Raw genomic sequence first — 19,154 nt, forward strand, 5'->3', positions numbered from 1 at the left:
GGGGATTCTCATCAGTGAAGCTCGTCATTCAAGAAATTACTTCCACTACCCTACACATGCAGATCAGGTTTCTGGTGTGAAGGGCACAGCATGCACTGCCCCTGCACAGAGCCTGTGGCAGAGTGAGAGTGGTGCAATTTTGCAGGAACGCTGGTGAGTGTGTGGGAACAGGCAGGAAAACCTCTGTGTGTACAGCCGTTGCTACCTCAGCACCTCGCATTCAAACAAGGTTAAAATCTCTTCTTATAGTCATGGGGATGTAGGAAGCCCTGTCTGTAACTCAATCCATGAGTTGAATGCTCATGGCACTATTACCACATCTTGTGCCTCCAAGCTGTTCCGTTCAGAGAAGGGAGTGGGCCATGCATTGTGCTTCTTTGGAACGCCTGGGCTGCGTTATTCTGACACAGCACCAGTAACAAACTTGGGCTATGACTAAGACGGCAGAGAAGGCAGGGAATGGGTAGGCAGTTCCTAATGTAGGCAGTCACTATTTGGAAGTTTTCTCCCACAGCTCACAGCCCCAGGAGAATCTTTAAAAGGTACAGCAGTTTTTGCAGTCAGACTGGTGATGTACATTGCTTTCTGGAAGTTTGGAGATCAATGGCATTATTCCATTGGAACCACATGCATCCTCTCTCCTTCTCTCCCCTGAGAGTTGTGAGAAATACAGAAAAGCAGTAAGCTAACCTGTGCCAGATAGAAATGCTGGTAGGGTGTGACAGAAAGGGATGCTTTGACTCTTGCAACAGCAAGGAGCAGGAGATATGGGAATGCTAGACCATGTCCTCACACAGATCATTTGTGGGGTCCCATGAGGACCCCAAACAACTCTGAAGGAAACCTGGCTTCTCAGAATGCTCCTGGGTTACCAACCAGAAATAAAGGAACAAAACTCTCAAGCAACTGCAGGTTTGCTGTGGGGCTTCCAAAGAAAGGTTTCTTATAGCTCTTCATGAAAGGCATGGTATGCCATGCTGTTCTGATTTACTATTATTTGTGTCTTCTTGCCCTCAGAAAAGCATTCTTCTTGTTTTTCTTTTAAACTTTATTTGGCGTTTATCACTCTTACACTTGCCAACACATGGGATGCTTTCAATGTCCTGAGGCAGCCACCATTTAACAGTTCACAAGCACATGCTGAAGAGTAGAGACACTTCCCCAGGACCTTATTACACCTTCTATGAATTTCCTGCTTGATAGCAGGAAGGAATCAAAATACTGAGAATACTTGAAGAATTTTTAAATGAATTTTTTAAAAAAGGAAAGAAGGGAGGTTTATTGTGGGGGGCTGCAACAAAACCTAGGACAGGTAAAGCAGAGAAAGAACTTCACAGAACCAGAGAAGGAGTGTCAGCAAACAGACCAGTCAGAGTCTATTAGTAAAAGATTGGAAGCTGAGGAAAAATGGAAGGGCACATATGCATTTGGATTGGTATAATGGAAGTGAATTATGTCAAGGAGTTACAAGAGTTCTTGATGTTTCCTGAGCCTTCTGATGCTGAGTGCAAGTATTAGTCAACCCTTGGCTAACCACAGGATGATGTGGTTCACACATGGGGTCAGGAAATTAGATTTAAGAATAAGGTCCGAGTTTAGTTATCACTGAAAGAGATACAGTTTGCACACACCAGAAGCACACAGAGGACCAAGACAACACATGCAGACATTTCATACAATGAAATTAGAAGGAATCACTCTACCTACCTACTCTTCCCCACTAACCACAGACCATAAATCTGTGTTAAGCTAAAGTTTATTTTATACAGGAAGGATTTCCATCATTAAACATTGAAAGTGATCTCTCTAATAAATTAACCCAAATGAGTCATTCTTTCTGTGAAAAATATACGCTATTTTCTATTGTATTTATAGGGGAAACACAGCCACATTCAGTGCTGCAGTTGTAAAAGGCTCAAAATAAGGCTACTGGTAGGCCCACTTCTATTACCCTTTAGAACTACTGTGACACACATACTTTTTTGACTGATCTGTGAATTTATATAACTTTTTAAAAAACTCAGATGCCTTTCACTATATATGCATGAATCAAATTTCATATACACAGGTAAACACATCCTAGCCTTAATGCTGTAGGTACAGTTCAAGAATAATAGATCCATGCATACGTGGCAGGTATTTGTCTCAGGTACTCTGTTCTTATTCAATCATGTAGATATCAATTCTATTTATAATAGAACTGAACAAGATAAGTAATAGACTATCATTAAACTTCCTTTTTGTTCTCCATTCTTACTGCTCCAAAAATTGGTTAGGCTCATAGAACTTGATTTTTTAAACCATAACTTCTGGATAGAACAAGCACATTCATAAAGTGACATCTGGATATTCCATGTTTTCTTACGACATTTATCAGCCTGTCATATGATTGATGGAATATAACCATATGCCCAGGAACAGCCCCAAAGATCAAGGATCAGAATGAAGATTCCCAGCCCTCTACTCTTTTGAATTGGTTTAATACAGTGTAAGAGGCTGTTAGTTCCTCGTTCAACCCCATGTGCATGCTGAAAATCAGATGCATAAATATGTTCGAGTCTGTGCATGTATTTTAGTCTCTCCACTTGGTCTGCACATGTTAGCTCCTATGTTCAGATATTTGTTACCCCAGGGTAGTATTCCTTTCCCTAATCAATACATCCCTATCAACTCCTACAAGGCAATTACAATTACATTTCTTTGATGAGTCCTATGAAAAATAATTCAGTCTTATCTGAAAAATAATTCAGAGCTGACAGGAGCAAAAAGGGAGAATAAGCAAAGACAAATAACAACGTATGTGAAGCATTAGAATCTCTCCTCTGAAGTTTAAAACAGAAACCCTGAATTGCATTGCCTCAACTCTAAATTGCAAAGTAACTTCTCTTATCAATTTCAGGTAATGTGACAAAATCTAGAAAAATTGGAGTGCATAAATATCTGCCTTAAATTTCTGAAATCTGTTGTTTAGCACTGAATCTTCTTTTTATTTTTCAGATCTGCAGTGAGAAAACTCATCATATTTTGCACTTGGCCCAGCGCTGGGCTAGGGGTTGACAAAGATGACTTCCACACTGAGTAATTCCATGGGACAGGAATCATACAAATAAACCACCAAACAAATGCAAGAACCCAGAAACCCAGACTTCGTTTCTTTTCAAAGGAATGATACGTGATGTTGAATTGAGTAAACTCAGGCATCTGCACCTGATCACAAGGAGGCACCTTTGAAGAGACTGAGTCAATTCCCACTGAAGGATTTTACTAAGTGTTTCTTTACCAAGACTTGATACCTCAAATCCTGCTAGGTTATACCAGTGGTGCTTAACCATGCATCTGACGAACTATCACAGCTCATTGTGCCACCAGAGAACTGCAGGCCTTTGCCACCAGAAGACTGCAGAAAAGAATTTGGAAATAGAGGGGGAAGAGATAATTAAGACCTCAGCTGATCATTCTGATCATCAAGAGTAAGTGAGGAAGAGTCTAGATAACCACAGCAACCCACTAGTGAGTCAACAGGCACCTTGCTCTGCCAGGATATGACACAATCTCTGAATAGTTAGGGTTGCAAGGAACCCCTGGAGATCATCTACTCCAACCTGAAGGCAGGTTGAGGGGAACAGAGGCATCCAAGAATGAACGCTGAGGAAGCTGGAATTTCTTTCCAGTGGTTGTTAAGGACTGCAAGTGGTGGATTAAACACCTCTGTCCCATATTTTCAAGACCATGGAAGTCCACGATAACTGAATAAGCTCTCATGTACATCATCCTGTGCAATACTTCCCATGCAGCCAGGACTGCAAAGAAGAGGAAGGAGAGGAAAGGGACAAACACAGTGGCATATTCTTCAACTTAAAAAGGTGACATTAATAGCTGAACATGTACTATATACCTCTTCATTCAAAAGAAGAGAAGGAAGGCTTGTGTTCTTTGCCAGAAAAAGGCTGACTTGCCCTGTAGTAAAATAACTTAAGTCATGCTTGACTGATCTAAACCCACAAAAGTAAGACTTTTCAAACATGTTTCTCTTTCTTTAAATAAAAAAAATGAAAGCTCCATTGATACTGGACATCGTACTTCTACAGTACAAAGTTTATCACTTTACCCAGTATCCTGAATGTAAGTAAAGCAATCCCTCAATGAAATATGCATTAAGTCACCAGCATTTTACTGTTAATACAGAAAAATTGTTTCTCAGATCCATCCTGAGCCACAGAGCAGACCTTATAATTCCCTTGGTCAGGGTGCCCATAAAGCATCCAAAACTTGCAAGGACTGCCACAAACAGTGAAGTTGTGTAGCACCTGCAACTATCTCAACCCTACCCCCCTGCCCCAAGAAGTTCTGAAGGTGGAGCAGGATACTGACGCATTCCTGCTTCCCTTGAAATCCATGTAGCACATAAGCATTGCCTAGAAACAGACTTTAGGGCAATATATTAACTTTAGAACTCTTCAAGTTTGAAACAAAACCTAGAGTCTTATTTTAACAGTAGGTCTGGACCTGAAGGCTCTGGCATCACAGCCATACACTGTGGCAGCTTGAGAAGCAATACACTGAAGTCCTCTAAACACATTATCTTTCTTGTCCATCGTGTATTTACTGCACCATCTACTACAAAGCCTATTCCAGGTTGATTGGTTTCTAGTTCAGTGTGTTCTCCAATCATTTGCATGGAATCTAATCCAACAAATTCTTGAATTCATGGAAATTCTATCATGCACTTCAGTGAGTTTGGATCAGTACAGATGGCTGGGAAAGTCACTAATGTAGACAAGCCATCAATCTCCTGTCATTTTACTCCCTCCAAACAAAAGCATAAAGATTTGAAATGCCTGTTATGCGATACCAGGGAGCATGCTGGATGTTATGTGACCACTGCCTACAGTATTACCAGAAATCATGAACAGGTTTCCCCTCTAAACACACATTTAACTGGCAAAAAGCAATGACTGCTTGAAGTAATCTGTCCTACTAGAGGGGGAAAGAATGTAGTTCACTGCCATTGCATTAAGATTTTTCAGGCTGTATGCAAAAATGTCATAGCAAATCTATAGCATTAGCTGCATTATGTCTCCATCAAGAGTGAACTCCGTATTAGCTCAATTAGAAATTCTGCAGCTCGGTTTAAACATCCAGGTAAGGTGAACGGACAAAAATTCCACCATAGAGCACAGGGTATGGCCATCCTTCATTAAGAGTTATATAAAGCTTCTTTTCAGGAAGGACTCCATTAACAAATTAATTGATAGCAACTCTCTTATATTAACTTCTCTCTGATCATGCTGATAATCATGTATGCACCAAGTATTGAAGTATGTCCTCAATACTGACTTTTTCTAAAACTACTTGAAATTTCTGTGGTACCTATCCTACAGAGGTGGAAAATGAATAAGTAGTCTTCCTTCTTCTCACTGGACCCCACCCTATTTGGCATGTACTATTATCTCAATTGTCCACGAGTCTTGGAATTATTTATTTAAGTGAATATTATAACAAACACCTCTGCAATCTTATTTAGCCTGGAAATAATTTGCCAGATGGAGTTCTTTCACTTGGGAAGCTCTGGGAATAAGAAAAAAAAGCTACTAGGCTTCTGCCTGACAAAGGCTCTTAGACAAGCATTCATTTTGCTCACCTTGAAGGCCACCACCTTAGATGTGAATCTAATTTTAGTCCCTCACTTTTCTATCCATAACTGGCTTTAAAAGCCTGTTTTCTGTTTACTCTGATGTTTGATTTGCACATCATGGCTGAGGAGTCATTTCAAGTTACTTGTAATTTTGCTGCAGGAAAAAAGAACTAGAAATCTAACTACCATACATTCTAGCCTGTCCACAGTGACATCAGCTTGAAAACTCATTTCATTGGATCATGCCGGGTATTTTGCATTTACAAGCTATTTTTTTTCCAAATCGTTAAATAGATATAGTGGCTGATAAAACCAGATCTTACTGCAATTATGTATCTTCAGATGTCCTCAGCAGGATCTCTCTTAGGCAGCACAGTGTAATTCCATAAGGAAAATCCTTCCTATTGTCTGAGTTGCATTACATGCATATTCCTCCTCCTAGTTAACTCCTTACCTGCCAGTCCCCACTAAACTATGATATCACCTTTAACAGAAGCATCCTGCACTCCTTCCACACAGGAGGGGTGGTCAACACAGTACCTTAGAAAAAGGACTCATTCCAACTATTTGTTCTTCATGTCATATCCCTATGACCTCCTACCTCCCTTAACCACAAAAAAAAAAAAAAGGAAGAAGTTGGCTTCACATTTTTTAGTCTAAAATTCCCCGACTCCCATTATAGAAATGCATCTAAATACCACACAAGTGCTACAGCAAGAAGCAGACAGCTAGATTTTGCATTTGCACCTCATCCCCCGAGGGTAGCGGGGCTAAGGAGGGAATGTCTAACTCAGAAATAGAAGGTTCAGTACCTAGTATCTTTTATTTCGGCGTCTGCTATTTCACTTGATCAATAACAACCGCAGTCTCCACCGGCTTCGAGCGGGGACTCACACAGCCGAGCACTCCTGGACCATCTTCCTAGCAATGGTGACACAGGCGATGCTCCGAGGAACCCCAAGCCCCCGCACCCGTCCTCCGGCAAGTCTCGCTGCTTGGCACCTCAACATTTTCTTCGGTCACTTCGTCAGCAGCCAAGAGGAGAAGCATCCATGGGAAAAATGGCATATTACAAATTTTGCTTTGGGAAGCAGAGCTCGGTTCAGACCATTGTCGGGAGCAGAAGGGGGGGGAGCGGCTCTTAAAGCTCCAGCAGCCCCTTTCGAGCAACAGCATCTTTGCAGCTGGAGGCAAACGATCACAGTGGGAGGGGGCAGGGCGAAAGCATCTTTCTTTTATTTCTTATCTTTTGTTAAACTTAACTAAGCCTTATCTACCTTCCCCGGTTCTTCGTTACCTCCCAGGCTAATTATGTCTCTGTGCGTGACTGAAGTCCGCACGCACGCACGACCGCCTGCATGATCAAAAAGCAAACGCGGTTTTTTGCTTTACAGAGAGAGATCCTCTGCCCACGGCTCATCGCTGCCTGGCTGGCACATCGCTGCCTGGCTGGCACATCGCTGCCTGGCTGGGGGCTCTGTACGGTACAGAGCAGCGGTACAGAGCCGGACCGGGAGCGCCCCGGGCAGTCGGTCACCACGGCACGTGGCCGCGCCCCAGCCCGCGCGTCCCGGGCACGGCCGGGCACCGCTGCCAGCCCCGCATCGCCCGGGGACGCCGGCAGCGAGAGCCGCGCCAGAGCGCTGCGCTACTACGGTCTGAAATCTAAGGAGCTCAGGCAAACGCCACAACATCTCTTGTAATCGCACGGCGTAATAAAATGTATCATCTGCTGTAATCCGACCGTGAGAAAGCAGGGCTAAAGCCTGCCATGATCTCAATAGTCCGGGCGTGTCATTAATGGCACACATTGGGGAACGGCGGGCGCGGGAAGCGCCCTGTGCCCGGGGCCGGGGGCTGGCCGGAGGCCGGCCGGGGGTGGAGGCGGAGGGAGGGGCGCGGCGGTGCCGGGCTCTCCGCGCTCCTCGGCGCGGGGACTTCCCCTGGAGCCGCTGCAGTGGTTTTCACCAGTCCTTAAATAAATTCTGAAGTAATCGCGTCTGCCTCCTCTGCCTCACGCACGCGGCTCCCCAGATGCTGCTGCTGCCGCCGCTGCTTCGCAGTTCGCTCGGCGTCAATTCCCTCACGCCCACTCCTTAGAAAAGGGGGAAAAAAAAAAAAGGAAAAAGGGGACACCAGGGCGTGACCTGGATGTTGAGCGACGCTGCCTCCAGCCCTTACAATCGCTGTGCCCACGGCTGCGCGCTCCCCGGGCGACTCGGAGGGGCTGCAGGGCTGCGGTGTCCGATGCCCTCAGCGTCACCCCGGGCTGTCCCCGCGCTGCCGCCGCGCCCCGCACAGCCCGGCAGGGAAAGGAGGGGCGGCAGGTGAGGCATTGGTGGTGTCCGCGGAACGGAGCGTTGTGAACAAACAACGGCAGGAAACAATTTAAAGCCGATGTTTTCAGAGTGTTTGAAATGAAGTTCATCCTAGTTTGAGAATGATGTCCATGTATCAACTACCCAAACTTAGTTTTTGCAAGAAATATTTCAGTATTTGTTTGCATTTCTTCTACATAGTGCACAGAGTCGTCCATGAAGTATTGACTGTGTTGCTCCAGAAGCCTCAAGTCTCTTCATCTGCCGTGGAAATGTGCTGGAAAGGGGAGCTCAGTGATAGTCACTGCTGTGCTGGCTTCACACGAGGTGTGACTGTTGTGGGAAATATAAATGCTCAGAGGATGCACATCCGCAGTGTAAGGCAAATAGCTGAGAAGAGTTGTCAAGATGGACATTTCAAAACCAAGTGCAAAGGAAATACTGCTGCCATGCCAGAGTGTGTTGCCAGAGCTTGGCCTTTCAGTGCAATACATGGGTGCAAAGAGAAAAAATAACTCTTCCTCTCCAGCTGTGCCACAATTCCAAGTGCCTTTAGTAATTTCACTTGATCATTCCAGATCACCATCTTGACTTAATTATCAGCATACAAACCATTAGAGCAGTTGCCTGATAATCGCACTGTAGCTGAAGGCAAGATCCATCATCTGTGAGATTCTTCTACTGCATGGCTGTCACAAATCTGAGCTTCGCGTTAAGTGAATAAGGAAAAAGTAAGCGACTCAAAAAGTACTTCTGGGAGCAGTCATGCTCTGGAGGCACCACCCAGGTTGGCTGGTGTGAACTTCAAAGGAGGACATCTGATGAGGTTTTCTTACAGTATTTGTTTAGGGTGGTTTTCCACCCTTTATTTGAAATTAAAGATCAGTGCTTGCAGATTCAAACTCTGTAGAACTGACGACTGTTACTTTTTATAACACATTTGTATACATGGAAGTGTCAACCTTTTCTAAATATTGGTAAAGGTGGGTGTCAGTGACGGCATCCTGCCTTTGTCCCTTCTTTCAAACAGCATTTTCCTGCCTAAAGTGTTTGCCAGGCATGTGGAAGATCTGTCCATGTTCACCCAAGGTGACTGTTAAGTGCTTACCTTGGAAAATATTCCAGTTCCTGTTCTGTGTACTGGAGGAGTCAATTATTTGCAAGCTGTGTAGCAGACAGACCTCCTCCTTCACAGAAATTTGATTTACAAATATTTGTAGAATAGTTTTGGAAGTCTGTTGGCTCCTCAGCTCCTCATGCCCATCCTCCCTACTGACTTTCAATCATTAAAGCAAAAACCCAGCACAGAAAGGTTATCATCACGACTCAAGGAATTGGTATTACTACCCATAATATTGTCCTGGTTGCCCTGCTACCCTTATCTTCTCTGTTGCAGATTCACAGATGAGTAAGTGGCTGAAGTACTATGTGTCACAGTGCTGAGGTTACTACAGAGTGCAAAAGCTACCAATTAGCACCTGTGCTTTGTGGCACCAATTTAAACAGGAGCCTCCTTCTATTCATGCATGTAGGGGTTTAAGGTCAGTAAGATGGAAGGAGAAAGGAAAACTCTAAAGAACAGGAAATTAAGAACTATGAAAATAAATGCAAAAACTGGGATGGAAAAAGACATTTGGGCTTTGTAATAATAAAGGAATTCTCCCTAGAGTTGGGGACATGTTTTGGTAAAACTTAACTAAGTGGAGAGTTTTGATCAAGAGCATATAAGCATAGTAATACATGCCATGGAAACTTTAGTAATGAAAGGTATTCAGTGTACTAGTTAATTATGAATTTAAAAGTCCCTTGAGTGGAATTTGACTATTAGATCTCCAAAACATAGTTTTGCTTATCTAAGCTCCAAGTATTATATTATTTCTATAATAATTCCATCAATTACCTCAGAAGTATGAAATTCCCTGCTGCTCTGTCAACTGGCTCTGTATTTCTGTATATATGTACTGCCATCAGATATTTGAGTACCTGAAACTTCTACCACATAAGTTAAGTGGGTAAAGACAGGTAGGAAGAGTACAGTGAAAGTGTATTCTTTACCTTAGGAAGTCCTCTTTACCATTTTCTAGGTTACCTTTAAAAAAATATATAATCTTGTGTTAGAAAGACACATCTGAAACCTGTCTTCCTTCCCTGTATCGGTGTTGCCATGGGGCTTTCTCATATTCTGTCTCCAACAAAGGTAAAGTGGAGACTAATGAAATCCTTTGCTATTAACAGGGTAAAAAAGGACACCACCATGCCCTCAAGGAATAACTGATCTTATAGAGAGGTGAAGACCAACTTGGCAAAGATTTGCTGTTACTTTGAAGACATACAGTGCAAACTAAGGAGCAAGTAATGGTGGCAAACTTATGTGACACAGTCAGTATAGTAAGAGGGGAAAGTGATTCCTGAATCATACCTGAATGGTACTAATGATGCACCATTTCAATTTTTAAAGCCTTTTAATAGGTACTCCAGCATGTTGAAGGCCTGAATAAGGTTTCTAGATTAAAATGGAGAAAGGAAAATATGCCTTAGAAATGTTTCATAGGAAGAAAAAAAAAAAGAAACAAAGCAGCAATGTTTAGAGCTGGTCTTCTCTTGATAAAGAAGCCATTAGAGACTAAGAGAGAAGCACAAAAATAAAGTTTGGGAGATCTTGACTAAGACTGGCAAAAATGTAATACTGTGTGAATAAATTACATTCCAATGTAATTTGAGTTAGAATTCTACTTGTATTTCACAATTACATTCACATTTATTTTCCAAAGGTGTTCTGTGTATCATCATAGTTTTAAGGGTTCTTCTGTAGTTCCTCATTTTAAATTGCTTACCTGTTTCAGCTGTGAACTTGATTGCTGCATTTCATAGAAGACTGTCATAAACCCTATTTTTTCACACACACACACTCTCTCTGTATGTGGCTTCAAAAATCAACATGGCAACCTTAAGAGTCTCTCATTGCAGACATTTGATGGGGAGGGATAAAGTTCAAAGGAGGAGTAGACCTTTAGCTTAGATGTGATTTGTTCAAAGCCAATTAAAGACCAATGAAATACAAGCCTGAGAGTTTTATTGCATAGTTAGCAGTTTTGGTACAGCTGAAATTCCTTAGCTGGGAAAAGACAGTTTTTATTTCTGTCTCAGTCTGAGCTGCAGGGCAGGCTCTAGTTTGCAGCTACATGATGGCTGATTGGACCACTGGAATTTTCTGGTGTTATTGCTCTCCTTTACTGAGAGTTTTCTGGTGACACGATTTAAAAGCTGACAAAGACCTGCTTGAGTATCCCAGCTACTCACATACTGTTGTACGTGAGAACTTGAAACTGAAATGGAGCACTTTTTTTGGGATCTTGGGCTGGGTTCAAGAACAATCATTTTGTTATTTTTCCACTCTGTCTCATGTTGGTCAGCTGAAGTGGTGCTTACAACAGAAGTGGCATAAGATATGAGTAAATGTTTTAATTCAGCCTACTATTGAAATATTTGAGGTGTAATAGAAAATTTTAGTTTGCCTAATTACCATAAAAATTGAAACTTGTCATTCACCTGTATTGAGAGTAGCTAGCTATGCTATCAAATTCTCAGGATACAATTTATTTATTATTTTAATTATCTTCAACATATAAGTGCAAACAAAAGAATGCATGAAAGCAAACTCTTGCATTTCTGGCATAATTTTTGTCTAGTTTCATGGTTTTTTACAAAATACTCTAGATTAGGCCTTGCCAATGGTATGGAACAGATCTGAGTGAGTAAGAGTGATGTCTTTAAAAGCCACTGAAATGAAGACATGTGAAAGATTAATTTGTGTTATATGCACATTGCTCAGTTAAGGAGCTTCCTTTTAATCCGTGAAAATGTAAAACATACAGATTATTGAAATAGCAACTCTACTCAAGAAATAATTCATCATGGTGTTAAAAACACTTTAAGCATTTTCAAGTTTGTGGTCATAATTCATTTTTAAAGGTCATTCAATTCATAATCCACTTCATTACTTAGTGTGTTACAGGAGGAACTAATTCCAAAACCAAGCTCAAGGAACACAAAGTAGATGTTGATCAGAGGAATCTGCAAAGAATAACATGAGACATAACTGCTGCTGCTGAAAGACCTTGTCATTAAGTAACAATCTAATCTATAATACCATTGGTAGTAAAAGAAACGTCATCCAGCATCACAACAAACTGACACCACTAGTCTATCTTTCCACCCCTCGATTCTTGCTCCATCATGAACGAAGATTGGAAGGTAAAGACCAATCTCTTCATCTGAAAAGGTTAAGATGTTGAGGCATCACACAGGTGTTTCAGGTCATGCCTGGCTCATTCACTCATAAATAAATCAAACTTGTTTGCATTAAACCCATGCAAAACAGTATTTGAATTAGAATTTACACATTAGATTGCCAGTTAACTCTATCTCAGTGAGATAGCTTGAGCTACTTAGATTTCAAAATCTTACAGCTTTGCTACAAAAGTGCTATCCCTCTGGATAAAAATACTTCAATGATCAGGAAACTGCATTACTGCATTTTGGTGCAATATGGCTCCTCAGCTAGGCAGGTTACCCAGAGAAAGCCAAAATATACACTTCACTTCTTATTCCAGATTTTATGCACAGAGAGAATTTTAAAACAAGTCCTGATTCTCAATATTTTCAAATACTCTACGTCTGTAGTTTGAATTAATTAAAGTTTGGGGCTTGACAGTTATGTTCTTTTATTATAAAAGAATGTTTCATTATTGAGAAAAATCTCATCTGCTCAGCAAAAATAATAAAATGAAGGACTCTCATAGGATTTTCTTAGCTTCTGGGCTGAAGGAAGCAGTGTATAAAGATGCCAAAACAAAGACACACAGGGAAACATGCTGAAGTAAGACAATTCATTGTACACCACTTGCCTGTGACGAGGTAAAGTAAAAAAATGCTCAAGAAATGCAAGTTAAAACAGATGTTAGTGAAAATACTTTGTGAATTATTTGAAAGGTATATCAATACTATCAGAGAGAATAGGATATAAGAAGCCATAGGTTAAATGCATTAGCTGGAAAGTTAAAGAATATTTCATTTAAAAATTATCTGTTTGCTGTAAAAATATCTGTGCATCTTTTAACCATTCAGTTTCACATGTAGCCAAAACGTGTCCACTTCCACTTTGGTGCAATTAAGAGAATGATAACTTCTGGTGCTATGAAAGAATTTAATAAGATAATTAGTTGCCAACAGAAGAAAGCCTTGCTTTGTCGATAGACAAACTCAATCATTTAGGAGATTCCAGCACTAAAATCTGATATCTGCTGTTATTCATTCCTATTGTGTAAAAAGCTTTAAAGAATGCTGATTCATTTGTGGGGCTGTATTACATCTGGGAAATCTTCCTTGTAGATATGTGAAATATTTTTTTTTTAATAAAAAACTTTTATGCTTACAGAACGAAAAAAGTAACAACACAATTGTAAATTTTTCTCCACAAGGTATTTTTTTTAGGTTTACCATTTACCTGTACTGGCTCTGTCACACTTTTTTAAGGTTTGCATTATGGCTTTTTTGTTTTGGTTTGGGTTGGTTTTTTTGGTTTCTTTTTTTTAGCTATTTGGTTATTTTATTTGGATTTTTGGTGCAAATTGTTTGTTAAAGAAATTTCATTGAAGCAAAACCAAGTAGTTTTCTTGATTCCTGGACAAGGTAAATGAATTTTCTTGAGTAAATAGGGTCAATTACAAAATAAGTCCTTTAAAACAAAATAGAGAACAAGAAAAATAAATTGGATTATTTATTCACTGTGGAGTTTAACACTCCTGTTAGACCTGATAATAGCAAGTACTTTGGAGAGATTTTCAGTTTTTTTTCTAGAAAAAGGACTCTGACTGTAGCAGCTCCATCTGTACGAAATATTTTCTTAATTAATGTAAAACTGAGAAAGAAAAGGCAGTATATAGACCATACCTCTTTGTGGCACAAGCTTAGATTCACAGTCATCAGTAAGAGAGAAACAGCGGAAGGTGTAGCAGTACAAAAAGTCACTATGAGTTCCTTTTCTTCGGTAGGTCGTGTACTCAACTTGTGTTTTCATACCCAAACCATTTTATTATATACCTGTTCAGTTTGCTGGCCTCAAAATATAACTGACAGAGAATCTCAAATAGTAATAAAAATTATTGACATGGAAAAAAAAAAAGGTGTGTGTGTGGGGAAGGTAGAGAAACTGAAGGGGCTGGTGCATGCAGCTGTTTTTGCAACCAGAAGTTTATTTAATAGTGTGGTCCAGAGAGCATTAAAACTGCATTGCAAGAGGGTTTTTAGTTTTCAGCCTCTCCCCTTGTCAGGCTGCACACCAATACAGGGCTCTTGGCTTTGCTCTTTTCTGTACACAGATACAGTGACATGAATACTCAGCCATCCGTGAAACAAGAACTATGACTGCTTGTGGTGCCATTAAATATGTAGCAGTACAAATTTAAATTTACACAAAACTCAGTTATGTTGAGGCTACCTTTTATTTTGCTGTCTATATGTTAGATTGGTTTGGATTTCTTTAGACAAAAGCAAAATTATTCTACAACATGTCTGCATTATATATTATTGTCAAATATGTTACTTTTGCTTGTAAGTTCTAGTGCTATTTAATGCTTGTTATATTTAATGAAAAATAAAAAAATGTTAATTCTAACTTTTTCCATTATTTGCAAAATATAACAGAAAAAATACTAATGGTCTAGAAATTCAGAACTAGGGAGGAATATGTGTATTTGCAATATTTTTAAGTTTTACCCTTCAAGTGAATCATATTTTGTGCTAATTATGTGCATTGCTGCTAGCAATTTATCTTGTTAGTTTCAAACTGTTTTCTGTCGTGGCGAAGATTTCTTAACATCTTTATGTATATAGGAAACTTCACACTTCCATGGTTAGCTAATAGAAGAAGTAGAGGAAAGACAAGTAGAAGAGCAAAGATGAACAAAAACACATTGTTTGCACAATTCCTGATTGCAGCTGAAGACTTGATGCATTTCATGCACACACACACTCCTGCACACACCCAGCAACAGATCCCCAAAAGAATTTAAAAAAAACAAAACATGCCTACAAAATGTCAGTGCAATAAGTATCATCCAGAAAATTACCAGACAAATTTATCAAAATCACAAATAGTATTAAAGTATTGAAAATGAGCAAATCTTACTGTAAAATGTGACCAGTAGAAATTCCATTTTGGAATTAAATTTGCACACACACCTAAGAAATTATCTTTTGTTGTTCACATTTTTCTTCTCCATTTCTACTTTGTATCCTGTAGATTTTTTTTTTCTTCCTACTTTTTCAGCATTTGATTTTGCAAGGATATTTTTCCAGTTTATTGCTGGAAGGCTGAAGATTACTATTGAAAGCTATTGTTGATTATTAATAATTTTTTTAAAAAGCTACTCTACCTTTGACTTTTAGCTAGTCCATTTCTGTTTGTCTTCATTTGTTGAGATAAAGGCAAATCTAATACACATAGATAACTATTACAAAATATAATAATCTGTCAGGCAATAGGAAAAAGACTATCTGAAATTTGCAAAGAAAAATACGAATTTTATAGTAAAAAAATAAATATTTGAAACATCAGACAGGATGATGAGAAAGAGATGTAGCTGAACTATAAGTACATTTACCTGCCATTCTCAGAAAGAAAAAAAAAACAATCATTATCATCATAGGGTGATTAATACAATTAGTCAGTTATTTTCAAATTAAATTCCAGCTGAGTTCAAAAGATGAGTGTTATACTACTCATTCTGCTAAGGAGAGCGAAGAATAAAGACTATGACTACCACAAGCATCAGAATTCAGAGGTCAAAGCACCCACAAATTATAGTATCCTCTTTACCTATGCACTGATTTAATAAATATTTACTGGCAGGCCTCATCCCACGATGCAGTATGCCCCTCTTAGAATACTAGAGTAAACCCCATTTTTCTTCACAGCTTCCTTTTCATGCATGGCTCATTTCCTTGAGTGACTTCTCAGAAGTAATAGGATACCTCTTCATCTAACACTTAACTCAGGCCAAGAGAGTAGGGTGGGTACAATTGGGTCTTAAAAAACTTCCATGCTATGGAGCTTCGGTGCTACCAATGCAAACGGAGAAAAAAATATTCAAATGTACTCTTGTCAACAAAATTATTGGAAAAAATATTGAGTTTGGCATAGAAAATATTCTAGTGATAAAGGAAAACCTATACATGTGGAACACAGGAAAAAATGGAGTCAATGCCAGCCAATAGTAAATTATGTACCTAAACATGAAGAAAGTTTCTGCAGATCTGGAACTTAAAAACATGTTGAGAGTTTTGACAAATAGTTTCCAGGTGGTGAAAGCTCACAAACAACTCTCTTCCCCTGGACATGTTATTTAAGATCTGACTAATAAACATCTGAACAAAAAAACCATTTACTTTCTTTGAAAATCAAACCTATTGAGTTTAAATAAATAAATTAAGAATGTTTCATAGACTTGTTACTTTTCTTCAGATGGTTTTCAATACAGAACAACAACACCACAAATAGACTACATTGTGTACTACGTATTGGTGTAAAGATTTGGGAGGAAATTGTGGCATACCTAGTCGTGGATTTTAGCCTCAGTAGACTAGAGGTTTCACAGTGGTAAGGTGTTCCATAGTATCATTCATGGTGTCAGTTTAATTTTTTAATTACAATTATAAAAACAATTAATATTCTCCTTTGTTCACATTTTTTAACAACTTGGTATGTTGGCTCCCATATTAATATCTGAGTGTAGAAAATGATAGTTGTTCTCTGAGTCTTTATGGAATTTGAACAAGTGGTGAATCCAAGTAGAAAGTTACCAGCATTTGTTAATAGCTCCCAGCTGCCCACTTCTGCTTGGAGGTGGGACAGGCCCTGGCACCAGACTCTTCCCTGGCCCCACTCTGCCCTCACAGTCACCCCATGTGTTCTTCCCTACAAGGCATTTTCAATGAATCTTTACTGTTCATCGTTTTTCTTGAAGTACTATGTTGCATAAAATGCTAAACATATTATAATATAAGAAATGAAATTTTATGGCAGCTCTCCTAAATCACTCAACAGATTGCCTATATTTTAAACTGTGCTTGTCTGCCAATTTACCACATATTATTTTTACAAATAACTTCATACTGACTGTACACAAAGACTCAATGCTTTAAATAGTGAGCCACATAAATGGGGAACAAGTCAAAGAATAGGAGACTGAAGTACACGCAGCTTTCTTGCTTTTTTTGTTTGTTGTTTTTTCAAGTGAGGGTTCATTTGAGGTGAGTGAGCTTTGTTGGGGAGAAGCGTAGGTTGCTGCGCTGTGGTGAGCGAGCGAGGTGTCAGCGGGTGTGCTGTCAGCGTGCGATGCCAGCGCTGCCCTCCGCTGCCTTGACACGCAGCACAAGCCAGGGGCTCCTGGAGGACCCCTCTCAGGGCAACACAGGCATTCACTTGAGGACATTTCTCTCCTTTTCACCTCCGGAGATGCATCTTGTCTTCTCCTGTCACTGCTGCCACGGTGTCGCTAGGTCCCTGGAGCAGCTAGTGCTAGCAATACACTGAGCTGAAGGGATGCCCATCTGGGGCATGAGCACTGTCACAAGCATGGTGTGGCACAGAACACAGGGCTGTGAGGTCTGTGCTCTCCTCTCCAGCTGTATCTGGTTGTGACAGATTTCAGAACTTAAGGTTCAGGTTTTCTGCACATATGGCTGTATTTGTTACATTTAGCCACATTTTCAAGACTTTTTTTGCAACATAATGGAATCCGAGAGTTTCATATTTTGTTTAAAAATAAACTTGTTCTCATGCAATCTTATGACTCTGGGATTTGAAGTGATAGGCATGTCAAACTTGTAGTTTAACTAGGACTTCTGAGCAGAGAGCATGAAAGAGACAGAATAAGGACAACTAGAGTGATGCTTGTGAAAAAATCATTGAGTACATAAGTTTCTTCTTTCATATTGTTTTGTTTTCCTCTTACATGTGTAATAGTGCTTCTGAACCTGTGGGAAACAGTTCCAAGATTAAAATTGTGAGCTCAGTCTGGGAGAATTAAGGAAGAAGGTGAAAATAGCACGAGAAATCTTTAATCCTTTGTCCTGACTTTGCCACATGAACAGTAAACTCCATAGCAGGTAGACTGGCCTGAAGGTACATCATCTGTGTGGTGTTAAATTTTACCTTCAAAATGCAGGTGTTAAAATCTAAAGAGATGCTTCTGACTGTCCGTCAGTCTCTCAGCTGTTTTGGGCTCTTACAAGTTGTTTGTCCCACAGCCCAGACCTGTTTTCCAGGAAAAAAAGAAACTCCTGTGGCAGAATTTCCAAAAGCTTACATTATTTTGGTAGAGTTTGTCATGCCCTTAATGCATATAAAGACAGAACACTTTCTTACTAAGCTACTACCCTGAGTCAGTTTGATTTTGATTTCCAAAAGCCAACTCATGAACCATGACATTTGTAGGTAACTTATGATAGGGATTTTAAAAATACAGATCAGTAGAATTTTGCTATTATATCTATATATATATATATATATGCATATATGCTCCATGGCTTTTTGGTCTTCATGTCTGAAATTTCTTGCCAACTACATGCTTGAATTTTCAGCCTTCTTACTATATTAAGTTATATATAAGTTTAATCATCTTGTAGTCAATGTTTCTAGAAAATAGAGATGCATTTATATGTGTTTATTTTTGTTCTGACAACTTTATCTACTGGTTTTTATTTTGAATTCTGTATTGAATTAACCCTTGCCATTATATCTGAAGTAGATATCGACTATTGGCATTAAAGATGGAGTGTTCCGAGTTTCAGATAAAATTTCAAGAGGAAAAGAAATATCTTCCAAATGTATGACTTGCTATAAAATGTATATTTGTGAATGAATGTAGTTAAAATTCATTAAATTAATCCAAAATTGCTTGTTAAAGAAAATATTTGATGAGAATACATGATACTAATAAACATACTAGAAACTATCTGCGTGTATTGCCATATATTATCTTTTTACTGCATGAACTAGTCTTCATAATTTCAGAGTATCCTACAAAGTGTGAAGAAATTAATAGAGGCATATAATGTTTTCAAGCATTTGGGGTTTTTTTTGTAATTCAGGAATATCCTAGCAGTAATGAGAACTGTAATTTTCCTCCCCTAAGTCT

The 19,154-nt window shown here is 39.5% G+C and overlaps 1 protein-coding gene across 8 annotated transcripts in view; it reads right to left on the reverse strand.

Annotated features, from left to right (window-relative positions):
* The window catches only part of PPFIA2 (PPFI scaffold protein A2), a 289,083-nt gene extending 282,333 nt beyond the window's left edge, over window positions 1-6,750 (reverse strand). For 3 of the 8 annotated variants that reach the window (XM_085045781.1, XM_085045796.1, XM_085045773.1), the window contains exon 1: window positions 6,448-6,749. The gene's annotated coding sequence lies outside the window, so the exon portion shown is untranslated. Of the gene's footprint in view, window positions 1-6,447 lie in introns of all 8 variants that reach the window. The other 5 variants (XM_085045891.1, XM_085045813.1, XM_085045788.1 and 2 more) reach the window with 4 other exon arrangements.
* Window positions 6,751-19,154: the final 12,404 nt, after the last annotated feature.

This window comes from Lichenostomus cassidix, chromosome 1Aa, assembly GCF_008360975.1.
Source record: "Lichenostomus cassidix isolate B80296 chromosome 1Aa, HeHo_3.0, whole genome shotgun sequence".
Lineage (NCBI taxonomy): Eukaryota > Metazoa > Chordata > Aves > Passeriformes > Meliphagidae > Lichenostomus > Lichenostomus cassidix.